The following is a 14,715-nucleotide window of genomic DNA, read 5'->3' as shown; positions in this document are numbered from 1 at the left end:
GATAGATACATAAGATGAGAGAGAGGGAGCGGGAGAGAGGGGGAGAGAGAGGGGGGAGAGGGAGAAACAGTCTCAAGAAAAAAGTAAAGTAGGGATATGTTGGGAATGTTGGTACACTGACTTACAAGAGAAAAATAGCCTTAAAGAAAGAGAGTAAGAGAGAGAGAGAAAGATCATTCAGAAATTAAATATACTACTCTTTTTGTAGAGAATTTCTTCCCCCGAGGCACAAATATTACAACTACCAAAGAAAAATACGGAGACAATAATGTGGCAGGCAAAGACTAGAAACAAAATAAAACAGGAAGGGATGAATTTTGCTTGGAGGCTGAATTTTTTTACTCCTCATATGACCAAAGAATTGCAAAAGTTCTGGTTTCTTCACAATGGCTTAACTGCAGAATAACAGAGTTGGAAGGGACCTTGGAGGTCTTCTAGACCAAACCCCTGCTCAAGCAGGAAACCCTATACTATAGGGCCATGATGGCAAACCTATGGCACGTGTGCCACAGGTGGCATGCAGAGCCATTTGTGTTGGCACGCGAGCTGCAGGCAAATTTACCTCACTGCGCATGTACATGCTTTCCAGCTGATTTTTGGGCAGTTTGAGGCCTTTTTTGGCCTCCCGAAAGGTTTGAGGAAGGCTTCTGCAGGCCAAAAACTAGCTCCATTTTGTCACTTCCTGTTTTTCTGAAAATAGCGGAAGTGACAAAACAGGGCTGGTTTTTTGCCTGCAAAGCCTGCAGAAGCCTCCCTCAAGCCTCTGGGAAGCTGAAAAAGGCCTCAAACTGGCTGAAAATCAGCTGGGAGGCACAGTGCAGCTAATGGGGTGGTGGTGGTGGGATTGCATGTGCATGTGGGGGGGGCGCATTGCCTTCTGGGTGCTGGCACATGAGCATGAACATGCAAGTGCATGCACAATTTTTGGCACAGGAGCCCAAAAAGGTTAGCCACCACTGCTATAGGGTCTCCTGCTTGAGCCATTCCAGACAAGTGGCTGTCCAGTCTCTTTTTAAAAGCCTCCAGTGATGGAGCCCTCACAACTTCTGAAGGCAAGTTGTTCCATTAGTTAATTGTTCTTACTGTTGGGAAATCTCTCCTTACTTCTCTCCTTGATTAGTTTCCATCCGTTGTTTCTTGTCTCGCCTTCTGGTGCTTTGGAAAATAGGTTGAGTCTTATTTTTTCTGTGGTAGCCCCTCAAATATTGGAACACTGCTATCATGTCATCCCAAGTCCTTCCAGACAAACCCAGTTCCTACAACCGTACTTCCTAAGTTTTTTTTTTTCAGATCCCGAATCAACTTTATTGCCTTTTCTGCACTCTTTCCAGAGTCTCTACATCTTTTTTTTCATAATATGGTGACCAAAACTGAATGCAGTATTCTATGTGTGGTCTTACTGAGGCATTATAAAGTGGTATTAAAACATCATGTGATCTTGTTTCTATCCCTTTACTAATGCAACCTAGGATTGTGTTGGCTTTTTTGGCTGCTGCTGCACATTGCTGACTCATATTTAAGTGATTGACCACTAAGAGTCCAAGATCCCTCTCACAGTTACTGCTATTGAGCCAGTTTCGCCTAATCCATACCTGTACATTTGATTTTTCTTGCTTATGTGTAAATCCTTACTTTTCTCTACATTAAATTTCATTTTGTTAAATAGGGCCCAGGGTTCAAATCAGTTGGGATCCATGGTTCCTGTTCAAAGAGAATGCATGATCTCGAAACATTCCAGTGGAAATACCTTCTATTAAGGCTTTTACTGTTTTATCAGGACACACAATTTTGCACACTTTTAGAGATTGATAGCAATGGATGGAAACTAATCAAGGAAAGAAGCAACTTAGAACTAAGGAGAAATTTCCTGACAGAACAATTAATCAGTGGAACAACTTGCCTCCAGAAGTTGTGAATGCTCCAACACTGGAAGTATTTAAAAAGATGTTGGATAACCATTTGTCTGAAGTGGTATAGGGATTCCTGCCTAGGCAGGGGGTTGGACTAGAAGACCTCCAAGGTCCCTTCCAACTCTTCTCTTCTCTTCTCTTCTCTTCTCTTCTCTTCTCTTCTATAAATCATGCTAATAGAGGGTTTTTTTCCTAATACTTCTTATCTCCTAAAAAGTCTGTAAATTATTTAATTTTTTGAAAAATACTAGTGTTATTATAATATTATTTGAGAAATGTCACATGGGACAAGAATACCGTCTGGCCCAAGAACCAAGAATAAAAGATTGAGTTACTTAAGAGTAGTTTTCTTCATTGTTCTTCCCCTATAGAGGGAATCTCGCCAGACTAAACAACTATCTGCATAACAATATACTCAGATATAACAGATACAGTCTGCGAACTGCTAAGAAAGGGATGCCCTTACCTTCTTCTTGCCTACCAAATTTTCCAAGCTCCACTGCCTCTTTGCCCTTTAGGAAGCAGTCCCTCCCTCCTGGGATTCCAGACTACATTCCACTACAAGTACCCACATTCAGTATCTATACAAAAATAATTATTTAATATACGAATCAACAAATTATTTATTAGCATCAATCATGAGCTAAACTAGTTAACAGAGTATTCTGCTGTTCACTCAAAATAGCTAATTCACTGTACCTCCCCAAACCCTGTGGTGCAAGGGAAGAAAGGAGGGCCATACTCCCATCTTTGCCAACTCCCCTACACCCAATCAGCTGCTGACAAGGTCTGACAGGTAAGTGGTGATTGGCAGTTTTGAAACTGAGGTTGACATTTGAGATCTCTTAATATTGTGAGGGAAGGCTGAGGAAGTGACTGAGATGCTTGCTAGTGTAATAGGCGGGGCAGGGGGGAGGTCTTGGCAGTTGACAGATGAACCCTCCTCCTCTCTGGAATAAGAGAGCTTGTGGGGACAAGCCAGGATGGGGAATGGGGACGGTGTTTGTTTGTTCTCTTTCTCCTCAACAAATTGATAGGCAGTTCTTGTGGGGTGGGGTGGAAGAGGAGGAGTAATGCCAATAGTGAAGCTGGCAGAAAGTCATTCCCACTACCACTGATTTTTTTTTGCCTGTTCATGGTCATTCTATTTCTCTGTTTATGTAGGGAAATATATCTGAAAGGATGACTCAATATAGGTTGTCTGATTACATATAGGTGCAATTTTTTTCCCCTCCTCAACCCGAACCCATGAAAAGAAAGATGCTTTTATCGGGTACATATCCTGAAGAACAAATTGGAATAAATATTGGAACAAATCCACTTTCCCAATTCTGAAAATTATTATTATTTTAACATTGATAACAACCATTCTCCAAATATTTTACTCAGGGTGAAATTGTGTCACCTGGCGCCTAGACATTTATCTCAGAGGCTTTTCACTAGCCATCAATATTTTACAGTCTTTTGACAAATACCATCATATGACAATACCTGACAGTTAATATGAGTCTTGTTTAAGACTTTATTTGACAGTATCAGAAAGAGGTTTTATTGCAGCTCCACTTATTTAAGAGTAAAAAGCAGTTGACTTTTGATATCACATTTTAACCTTCTAAAACCAAGAACTTGAACAATTTATAATTTTGAAATACCCAAAGCTCCATTTCAGGAGTACATTGACTGATATCAGTTCCTAATGTAGGTATGCAGATCAAATAAATTAACTTGCTTGTATATATGTTACAGAAAAGAGGAACAGTTGCCATTTAGTCATATGTTAATAATACTAATTTTAATAAAAAGCTAGATTGTCAGGCCCTTTTGTGATCAAAATCCCAAAATATACACAATTTTGCAGATAACTGGGATGCTTAGGGATAAGTTATCTGCACAGCAGCTGTTAACTGCCCTGGTCTATGGTAATGAAGGGGAAGCTGCCAGGTATAAGAACAGCAGCCATTTTGGAGGACTGGCATAAGTGATGGAAGGCTGGCCTGAATTTTATTCTATATTACTAATGAAACATCAGCCTGGGCATCTCTTACTATTGGCCAAACTGGCTAAGTTTGTTGGCACTTGCAATTCAACAACACTGGAGAACCACAAATTCCTCATCCCAAATGTAGGGGAGGAGAGTGTTTTTCAACTCTGGCAACTGTGAGATGTGTAAACTCCCAATTCCCACAATGTTTCAGCATGGGTGACTGGAGATTTCTGGGAGCTGAAGTCCTCACAGGTTAAAGTTGCCAAGATTGAAAAACACTGGCTCAGAGACTAGAAACAGTTAAGAAGCCATCTTCTGGTACATCTTTAATTATAGAGCAGGAGGTAGAAATGAGTAAAGAACAAGAACTAGGCACAGATAAAGCACAGTTAGTTATGAAAAGGGGGAGTGATTAAAATATGAATATATACATACATATACATATGAGACAGCAGAAAGTGGACTTTAGCAAAGATGCAGTTCATAGGCTATTCATGAAAGGTTATAGATTAACCTATTAAAAATATGTGTTCTTCAACAGCCACCCACTGGGTACAGTGGCATTTGAAATAGCCACTTTGTCTCTTCTTTGTGTTTGGTAACAGGCCAAAAACAGTTATGATTTTATCTGTGAAATAAATGGCATTTACAGGGAAGGGGGAAGCATACCCAATGAAAACTGAACTTTCATACTTTGGAGATTAAACTCTGCTGAGTTAGATATTATTAAATAAATGGCTTTGTAGCCTGAGTCCATACATTGTATTAAGTTACGGTTTCTTAAACAAGCTATAATTGTCTGGATTCATGCAGCATGCCAAGCCATTAAAAATGGTTTAGAAATCACAGTGGCTGTATTCAACTAAGATGCTAAGCCAATAAATATAAAAAGTAGCCATTTGGAAGCAGAATGTTCTAGAGCACCGTGTCCTTAATATCTTGAACCACTTCCTATTTAGGAAATTTACTTCTGGAAACACATCACTCTAGGAGTGGCCTGGTCCAGAGGGGAATCAGCATATTGCAGAGGGGTTATAGAAAGTTCTCCAGAAATGCCATTCCTGAATTATGGAACTTTGTACATCCTTACCTGCCTCACCAACTCTACAAGCCCTTTTTGGAAGTATGTGTAAACTACTTATACATAATTTGGGAGAATGAACTCATCAGGTGCTATTGAAGACACCATGTGTACTATTTTCTCCCTTACTCTGGCACTATCCAAAAGCAGCCTCATGGAGTGTGAACTCTGTTAGACTTTGTACCTATTTGGAGGGAAGGTAGATGATCGCAATGATTTTAACAGAAGCAACAGGAGGAGGCTAGGGTTCAGCAAAGATAATGCCAATCTAGTTTTCTGCTGACTCAAAGGACAGTTAGAGAGGACTCAGCAGGGGAGAAAGGTACCATGTTCACAGAACTACCACTGCTCCTACGTTTTTTTCCTCCACTATTTCAAGGCAAGATGTATCTTTCCCTCAGATACTACTTTCAGAGAATTGTGCATTCCATCCTACAATTAAGGAATTATAGGTTTATCTGGAAGGAAACGAAATTGCAGATTTAGGAAAGAAAACACTCAAGAGAGAAGAAACTGACTTATTTTATTGATGGCTAGACAATAAAAACAGAAGTTAGAATGAAAGGGACATAAAAAGGATAAATGTTAAAATGGAAATTTGTTAAAATGGACAAACAAAATATTATTGTTAGTACAGCATTAATGTTATTGTGATATATGTTATTGTAAATATGATTGCCTATAAATAATTGTACCCAGACAACACACTGTTTGATTGAAACAGATTTGTTATTTGTTATACTAATAAAACAAATAAAACTTTAAAAAAGAGAAGAAACTTGGCATTCTCTTTTTTAGACACTAGATGGCACTAAAAGTATTCAATTATGAGCCATTTTTAAGAGTGGACAGAAGCTGCATTTTGCACTTCAAGGAAAAAAGAAAATCCAGTTGCTTTTTGAAAAAGCACCTTTGAATGCACTTTGCACTGTTAGCTGCTGGAACAGAGAGAACAATCACTACTACTTTTTGTGCAATCAAGACAAGATCCAAAAAGAGATAAAATGGTCACCAATCTGGATGTCTTGGAAAGGAAATTTGATCAATTAAAGTGGGATCAAGCTATCAGTGACTGTGTGCAAACTATAAATGGAGGAATCATAGTCCTAGATTCTAATTTTTGGAGACCACAATCAGAAAGGTGTTATTGCGCTCTTCTGTTCTCCACAAATACTTGGTTTGACTGCTATTGAAACATAATGTTGAGCTAGAGAAGTTTTTGGTTTGATCGAACTCGGTGTCAAACTCACAGCGTCACAGCATCATCACGTGATGTATTGTAACTTTTTTCCCCTTCACTAAGCCAGGCGTGGCCAGTGCATGATGCATCTGGCCCGCAGGTTGCGAGTGTGACAGCCCTAAACTAGCCATACAGTGCTTCATTTGGTCATTAATTGTACACAGGTGTACAAGATGGTTTACTGAGGTCAGTCCTAACTTGACGGTTTTAAGGCTTTTCATTGTATGAAAGTTTAAATATTGCTCCATAGGTACTTGATCAAGGAGTTTCTCTCACAGCAGATCAAATTATTCATTTCAAGATAGTTACAGTTTGATCAGTTTGTTGCAGGCAAATTTAAAGGCAATTATGGCATAAGCCTTTGTAGACTACAATCTACTTTCTGAGAAAATTGAGGGTTTGCCGAGGCCTTCCTACTTACTGTAAATATTCCTTTGCATTCCATCTGAGAAATTATAGCTTGACATTCAATTTTTAAAGCTTGTTCTTCCCTTATCATCATGCAGTCACTTCCTCTCTAAATATAATAATACATCTAAGGCAAATATTGCAAGACATAGCTCTTAAGAACGAACCATTTTTACAACCAAAACTGACAGGTAATAAGCTGCTATTATAAAAAAATAAATTTTAAAAAGTTATGACCGTAAATCTACAACTACTATGGGACATGAATAGAGTTATGGCTGTTGTAATAGCTATTGAAGCCTACAATGAGAATACAATAGGCTTTCTCCAGCTGTGAATTTAAGGATGGTTCTCTTAAAACTGTTGAACTAAACCAACATTCTGAGCCAAGAAACATGGATAGTGAGAATTGTAATTCAGCAACATCTGGAAGGATACAATACAAGTACTCTGTCCCTGACTTAGAGTTGGAGACATCTTCCATCGATATCATCTCCAGAACTGGCTTGCTTCCTACTCCATAGATTAAAGAATCTGACAAGCATCTTTTACAGGTTGGGTTTGGATTCACAATCTCACAGGAAATAATATGGCATGTTTGTTTTGGGCTTAATGTTGGGAGGCAGGTGTTTTACAAATTTAATAAATTATTAATTAATTACAAATGTGATTTGTGAACCACTGAGGTTTTAAACCATGGTTTATGGCTTACTTGTATAAGTGCATTCAAGTATGATGACCTGTTCAAGAGACTATGATTAAAATAAAACATGACTGAATATCTGCTAAATTGACTGCCCCAAAAGTCCATGATGCAATTTTTGATTTTATGTTCTACTAAGCAGAATTTAGGTCTGAAAGATTCAGTCTAGGTCTTAAGACTAACTTTCTGAATTGGCCTAATCAACTGATCAGGAGTCAGTAGGATTGGTTTAAAGTCTGAGCTGCATTTTGGCCACTCTTGCCAGTTGTTATGTTTGAAATTAGACCCTGCAGATTCTTAAGAGGAAACCATAACAGTTAAAATGGCTTCCCTTGGTAATGTATGTGGACAACTGTATAGCTGCTGTACAAGAATATTTTCTTCAAACTTAGATTCCTATTCCTCATTTCTAGATTTTAATCTTCAGGCAAACTTAATTGATTTCCTGCCATTTCATTTTCCTTCATGTGGCAGATGAATCTTTTATACAGTATCTTTTATACTGCGAACTCCAACCTCCTCTGAAGAGAGTGAATTCAAATCGGAAGACAACTCACTTGTAAGTCCAAACAAGGGCCCTACGACCATTCCAGTGAAGTTAAGGGTACCCACATCGGGGGCCAAAGGGAAAATGCTGGCCTTGTTAGACTCTGGGTGCACAAGGTGCGTAGTCAGCTCGGAAATAGTAGAGAAAATGGGCCTAAGACTAAAGACCTTAAAAACGCCCATAGCCTTTTGCCAATTGGATGGATCGGTAGCTGGGGGCGGCCCTGCACATTTCATAACGGAACCCATAGAAATGACAATGGGGAAGCATAGAGAGACTTTGTGTTTTATTGTGGCCCCTGGGATGGAACGGCCGCTAATACTGGGATTGCCCTGGCTCCGGAAATGGAACCCCCACGTCGATTGGAGGAGGGGGTCATTGTGCATACATACTGACCAGCGCCTGGAAAGGGAGGGGCGATCTCTACTGAAACTCAAGAATCCCACTGAACTGGCCTCCATGGGTACTGAGAAACTGAAGGGGGAGGAGAAAATTCTGGAGGAATATTGGGACTTAAAGGAAGTATTCAGTGAGAAGGCCTCGGATGAGCTTCCGCCTCATCGTTCCACAGATTGTAGTATTGAAATTTTACCCGGGGTGAAACTCCCAAAACAGAAGCTGTACTCAGTGACACCACAGGAACTAGAAGAGCTGCAGTCGTTTATCGATAAGAATTTGGAACGTGGTTTCATCCAGCCCGCTAGGCCCCGGGTAGTGGCCCCAGTGTTGTTCCGTGAAAAGAAAGATGGCTCCCTTCGCTTATGTGTTGATTATAGAAACCTGAATGCGATTTCCATGGAAAACGTGTATTCCCTCCCCTTAATGAAGGACATGTTGACCCACCTGGCCAAGGGGAAATTTTTTACGAAGCTCGACTTGAGAGAAGCATACTACCGGGTTCGAGTTAAGGAAGGGGATGAATGGAAAACTGCTTTCAACTGCCCGATGGGTAGTTTTCAATTCAACGTTCTTCCATTTGGCCTACAGGGGCCCCCAGCAGTATTCATGCAAATGATCAATCAAGTGTTACATGAACATTTATACAAAGGGGTTTTGGTTTACCTTGATGATATCCTTATCTACACGGAAACTCGGGATGAACATATGAAACTAGTACGGTCAGTTTTGGAAAAACTCTGAGCCACTAAGCTGTATGCAAAATTGTCCAATTGTGAATTCCATCAGGAGAAAATTGACTATTTGGGTTATCGCATCTCACATGAGGGCATAGAAATGGATCCGGGGAAGGTTCGAGCTGTGTTGGAATGGGCCCCTCCATGCACCAGGAAACAACTTCAGAGTTTCTTGGGATTCGCCAATTTTTACTGACAATTTATCCCAGCTTTTGCGACGATAGCACTGTCTATCACAAACCTCCTAAAAACCAAAGGGGAGGTGAAACCAAAGCCTAGTAAGTCACTGGAGTGGGCCATGGAATGTCAAGCTGCCTTTGAAAAGCCGAAACGACTGTTTGCTGCTGAACCAGTGCTCAAGCACCTGGACATGGATGCGCCATTTGTGATCCAAGCCGATGCAAGCGATGTAGCAGTTGGAGCAGTGTTACTGCCAGCAAATGAGACGGGGACTTTACAACCATGTGCATATACTTCCCGTAAATTATCTGAAACCGAAAGGAGGTGGGCCGTCTGAGAAAAAGAAGCTTTTGCAGTTCGCTGGGCCCTGTTAACTTGGAGACATTTCTTGGAAGGAGCAAAACACCCATTTGAGGTGTGGACTGATCATAAAAATTTGGAGGCCTTGAAAACACCCAGAAGCTGTCCCCCAAACAAATTCGCCGGGCACAGTACTTTAAGCGTTTTAATTTTTCGTTGAAGTACATTCCAGGGGGGAGGAACTTCATGGCGGATGCTCTATCTAGACTACCTCAATATAATAGTGCTTTCCAGGAAGTGGTACGGCCGATTGTCCCAACCAAACAGTTGGCAGCTCCAGTAGTTACCAGAGCCCAAAAGAAGAAGAAGGACGTGGATTTATCGAATGATTTGACTGCACAATTAAGAGATGCTCTAAAACTTGATGACTGGTTCCTTGCTCACTCAAACAACTGTACGGATAGAGATGGATTGGCATGGGTGGGAGCCAAGTTATATGTGCCAGAGAAACTGAGGAGCCAGATATTACAGCAAGCTCATGATTCTAAAGCGGCTGGTCATTTTGGATTTGTGAAAACCTTACACTTGGTTAAACGGCAATTTTGGTGGCCTACTTTGAAGAAGGACATTGAAACTTATGTAGCTAGTTGTTCTATTTGTGCCTCAGCCAAGCGGCCTCCTGGTAAGCCAGCAGGATTGTTACAAAATGTGGCTAGACCAACAGCTCCATGGAAGAAAATCTCTATGGATTTTATAGTAGAATTACCTGAAAGTGGGGGAAACACAGTTATTTGGGTGGTAACTGATTTGTTTTCCAAACAAGTACATTTCATACCTTGTTCGAAGATCCCATCTGCAAAAACGTTAGCTAAATTGTTTATTTTACATATCTACAGGTTACATGGGGTTCCTGAACTCATAATCTCAGATGGGGTGTCCAATTCAATTAGATGAATGGATAACACAACTCCAGTTTACCTGGCCAGTTATTCGTAAAGCATTAGATGATGCACACCAAGCTCATAAGAAATTTGCAGACAAAAAGAGAACTCCACAAAAACCATATCAGGTGGGTGACGAAGTCTTTTTGTCCACCAGATATTTGCAAACTACCCAAAAGTCGAAAAAGCTTGGTCCTAAGTATGTTGGCCCTTTCTCAATTGAACGAATTGTAAACCCTGTGGCAGTCCAACTGAAATTACCAAAAAACTCTTCAACGAATCCACCCTGTTTTCTACGTTAGTCTGTTAAAACCTGAACATACTTCTGATCTGAGACCAGCCCAGATTGATCCTCCTGTACCATTGCTGATTGAAGGCGAACAACATTTTGAAGTTAAAGAAATTTTGGATTCTCGGAAATGGAGGGGTCGACTCCAATATTTGATTGCTTTTAAACATTTTCCATCTTCCCAAGCTGAGTGGGTCATTGAAAAGGATGTTAGGGCTCCTACGCTTGTCAAAGCATTTCGTACTAAATATCCTGATAAACCCTAAAAATATGACTATTTTTATGTTACTTGTTTATTAACTATTACCTTTTATGTTTTCTTCTTTTACAGGACTAACGTATTTTTTCTAGGAGGGCCGAAGTACTAATGTCAGCCTTCAAGATTTTCTCCTTTTGTTTTGCATCTTTCAGCTGTCATAAGTAACGGGGGGAGGAGGGGGGATAAGTATGGGAAGTGAGTTGGAGGTGTCACAAACTAGTACTGTATAAACTGGGGGGCGGGGGGAGCACATTCTTGCTCTTCTATGCGCAGCTGCAAACCTTTATCAAACTATGCCAAGGTCAACAGACAGAAGCCTCATCATCACCTGAAGATGTCCACATGATGATATTCACAACTTTTAATTGGAAGAACCATTTGAACTATTGGGGGTGGGAACATTGCCATCACTTTGTATATGTGATTTACACACCTATTTCCTCAGATTCAGAATTCTTTTGTTGCTACCACTTGATTTCCAGTAAAAGATATCTTTTCTCTAATTAAAAGAGTCTAAGTATTTCTTTCTTGGATTTTGAATGGAGCACCAGCTGACACCCAGCTGATTGGTTGGGTCTTTTTTTTGTTGCCCTGCACAGGAGAACGGAGCTGGAAAGCAGGTTAGTGGGGTGGGGAGGGAATGGAGATTTTGCAGTATCCTTCCCCTGCCATGCCCACCAAGCCATGCCCACCAAACCACACCCACAGTTCCGGTAGTTAAAAAAATTGAATCCCATCACTGCAGTGGAGGATCAGTGATGATGACAGCTGTAGCTCAGCATACCCTAAGGGGACTAAGTTAGAAGAGGCTGCTGTAATCCCTGCCTTACACCCTTTGTCTTTGATGGGAGGAAGAAAGGGTTGGAATTAAGAAAGAAATGTACACTGTATGTGGATAAAAGCAGTCTCATAATTTAACACTAAGTAGTGTTTTTCATCCTTGGACAACAAAGGTGACTCCCAAACAAGTATTGGAGCTCATAACACCAGACATGACACTGGAAAGCAAAATCATGCAACTGTGTCTCACTTATTTTGTCCAAGTCATGCAGGGGAATTCACTGGAGAAAATAAGTATGCTTGGAAGATTTAATGGTAAAAGGAAACCAGGCCATCAAAGAACATGGTGGCTGGACACCATCAAAGCTGACACCAGCCAGAGCATAGAAAAACTCAAAGAAGTAGTGCAAGATTGGAAGATGTGGAGAGACATGGCCCATAGAATCACCAAGAGTTGGACACAACTGAATGGATAGCTTCAGCGGCCACAGCAATTTTCAAGTATCCAAATTATGTCTACTCACACACACATCTCTGTAATCCTTGTATTAAATCTGTAAGATATTCATTTTTAAGAGGTGAGAGTAATAGAGGTACCTTTCAAGTTACGGGAAAATAGAAAGGAAGGTTAGGGAAATCTAAGCAGTTTAGCTAAATTGAGTTCCTTCCTATTAGCTAGCCAGAAAGATAAGGAGGCCATATCTGATCTGGCCTTTTTGCAAGTAGAGCAAGTGGGGGTGGGGGGAGAGAAAGGCTTTGAAACTATGAGGAGAGTTACCTAAGGCTATTTAGCAGTGCATTAATAACTCAGTTAAAATCTTGAACTGACCACTTCCTGTCATTAAGAGTTTTCACACTGCACCATGCAACACTATCTGCTAACTTCTAAGGCATAATCCTAGCATTAAAAACAGGTTGGTCTCAATCTAAACCCTGGAAAGAACCAACTGCAACTGAGCCAGGCAGGTTTTATAATCAACTTTTTTCATCTCCTGAGAGTTGCAAACAGATATGCTCAAAGGAGAATTTTCCCCCAGAGACCCTCCCAATGTGGATTCTAGTTCCCACTTGGCCCTCCTTCAGTAAACAGAAGACTCATTTGGGTGGAGCAGAAGGAGTCCTTGGGATAAGTGATACCAAAAGGTGTATATTTTAGAGGGCGGGGGGGGGACATCCTCAAATTTCCCTGATCCGGTGGAAACCCAAGGTTCATTTTATGGCAAGGCAGAGGGGGTGGCATGCCCAGCACCTGAGCCAGGCAGCTGGCAGCATGGATGGGTTGGGATCCAGCTCTCAGGTTTCCCCCCTCTCATCATTACATCCATTAAAGTCCCGTTCAGCCAGCATACAAAAGGATGGAACAGCAAATTAGCAGTAAACTCTTGAGCACAACATGACCCAGCCTGCATTATTAATGTCACTAGAGAATGGGTAATGTGAGCTTCCCTTGAAGGTCGGGGCAGAAGCTTGCTTGATGGTAGTCATAGGTGACTTCTCACCTACCTGGTGGGCCAGGCCTTTCAAAGAAGAGCAGTGGAAAGTGAAGCTTCTGATCCAAGGATATAATATTGGATGCTTAGCAGCACTTTAGCACTGAGTGTTACAAACGTTTTGGCCTTCTTGGAGAAACGCTAAAATTTGATCTTCTGACCCAGACTTTCATTTGCCCATTGTGGTAAGAACTCTTCTGCCTATTTTTGTCCATCTGGTGCTTCCTTTGGTCTTTAAATGCCCTAGTCCAAGGGTCTTCAAACTTGGTGAGTTTAAAACTTGTAGACTTCAACTCCCAGAATTCCTGAGCTAACATGACTGGAGGAGGAATTCTGGGAGTTGAAGTCCACAAGTCTTAAAGCTGCCAAGTTTGAAGACCCCTGCCCTAGTCTGGAGAACTTTAAAACGTACTGTACATGGTTTTAGTATAAAGACACACCAGGATCTTGCCGTGATTTGGTATAATTAAGATGATTATGGCTTACAGCTCATGAAAACCCCAAATCCACAATCTCAGAAAATTAGAATATTGTGAAAAAGTTCAATATTCTAGGCTCAAAGTGTCCCACTCTAATCAGCTAATTAAGCCATAACACCTGCAAGGGTTCCTGAGCCTTTAAATGGCCTCTCAGTCTGGTTCAATAGGAAGCACAATCATGGGAAAGACTGCTGACCTGACAGTTGTGCAGAAAACCATCACTGACACCTTCCATAAGGAGGGAAAGCCTCAAAAGGTAATTGCAAAAGAAGTTGGGTCTTCCCACATTAAGAGAAAGTTATGTGGAAGGGAAAAGTGTGGAAGAAAAAGGTGCACAAGCAGCAGGAATGACCACAGCCTGGAGAGGATTGTCAGGAAAAGGCCATTCAAAAGTGTTGGGGACTTTCACAAGGAGTGGACTGGGGCTGGAGTCAGTGCATCAAAAGCCACCACACACAGACGGATCTTGGACATGGGCTTCAAATGTTGTCAAGCTGCTCCTGAACAACAAACAACGTCAGAAGCATCTTACCTGGGCTAAAGAAAAACAGAACTGGTCTGTTGCTCAGTGGTCCAAAGTCCTCTTTTCTGATGAGAGCAACTTTTGCATATCATTTGGAAACCAAGGACCCAGAGTCTGGAGGAAGAATGGAGAGGCACACACTGCAAGATGCTTGAAGTCCAGTGTGACGTTTCCAGAGTCTGTGCTGATTTGGGGAGCCATGTCATCTGCTGGTGTTGGTCCACTGTGCTTCACTAAGTCCAGGTCAACGCAGCCATCTACCAGGAGATTTTGGAGCACTTCATGCTTCCTTCCGCAGACGAGCTTTATGGGGATGCTGACTTCATTTTCCAGCAGGACTTGGCACCTGCCCACTCTGCCAAAAGCACCAAAACCCGGTTCAATGACTGCAGGATTACTGTGCTTGATTGGCCAGCAAACTCGCCTGACCTGAACCCCATAGAGAATCTATGGGGCATTGCCAAGAGA

Source organism: Pseudonaja textilis, chromosome 2 (genome assembly GCF_049901715.1).
Source record: "Pseudonaja textilis isolate UNSWEBS1 chromosome 2, rPseTex1.2, whole genome shotgun sequence".
Lineage (NCBI taxonomy): Eukaryota > Metazoa > Chordata > Lepidosauria > Squamata > Elapidae > Pseudonaja > Pseudonaja textilis.
The sequence above is the reverse complement of the archived record's forward strand: the minus strand, read 5'-3'. Positions refer to the sequence as shown.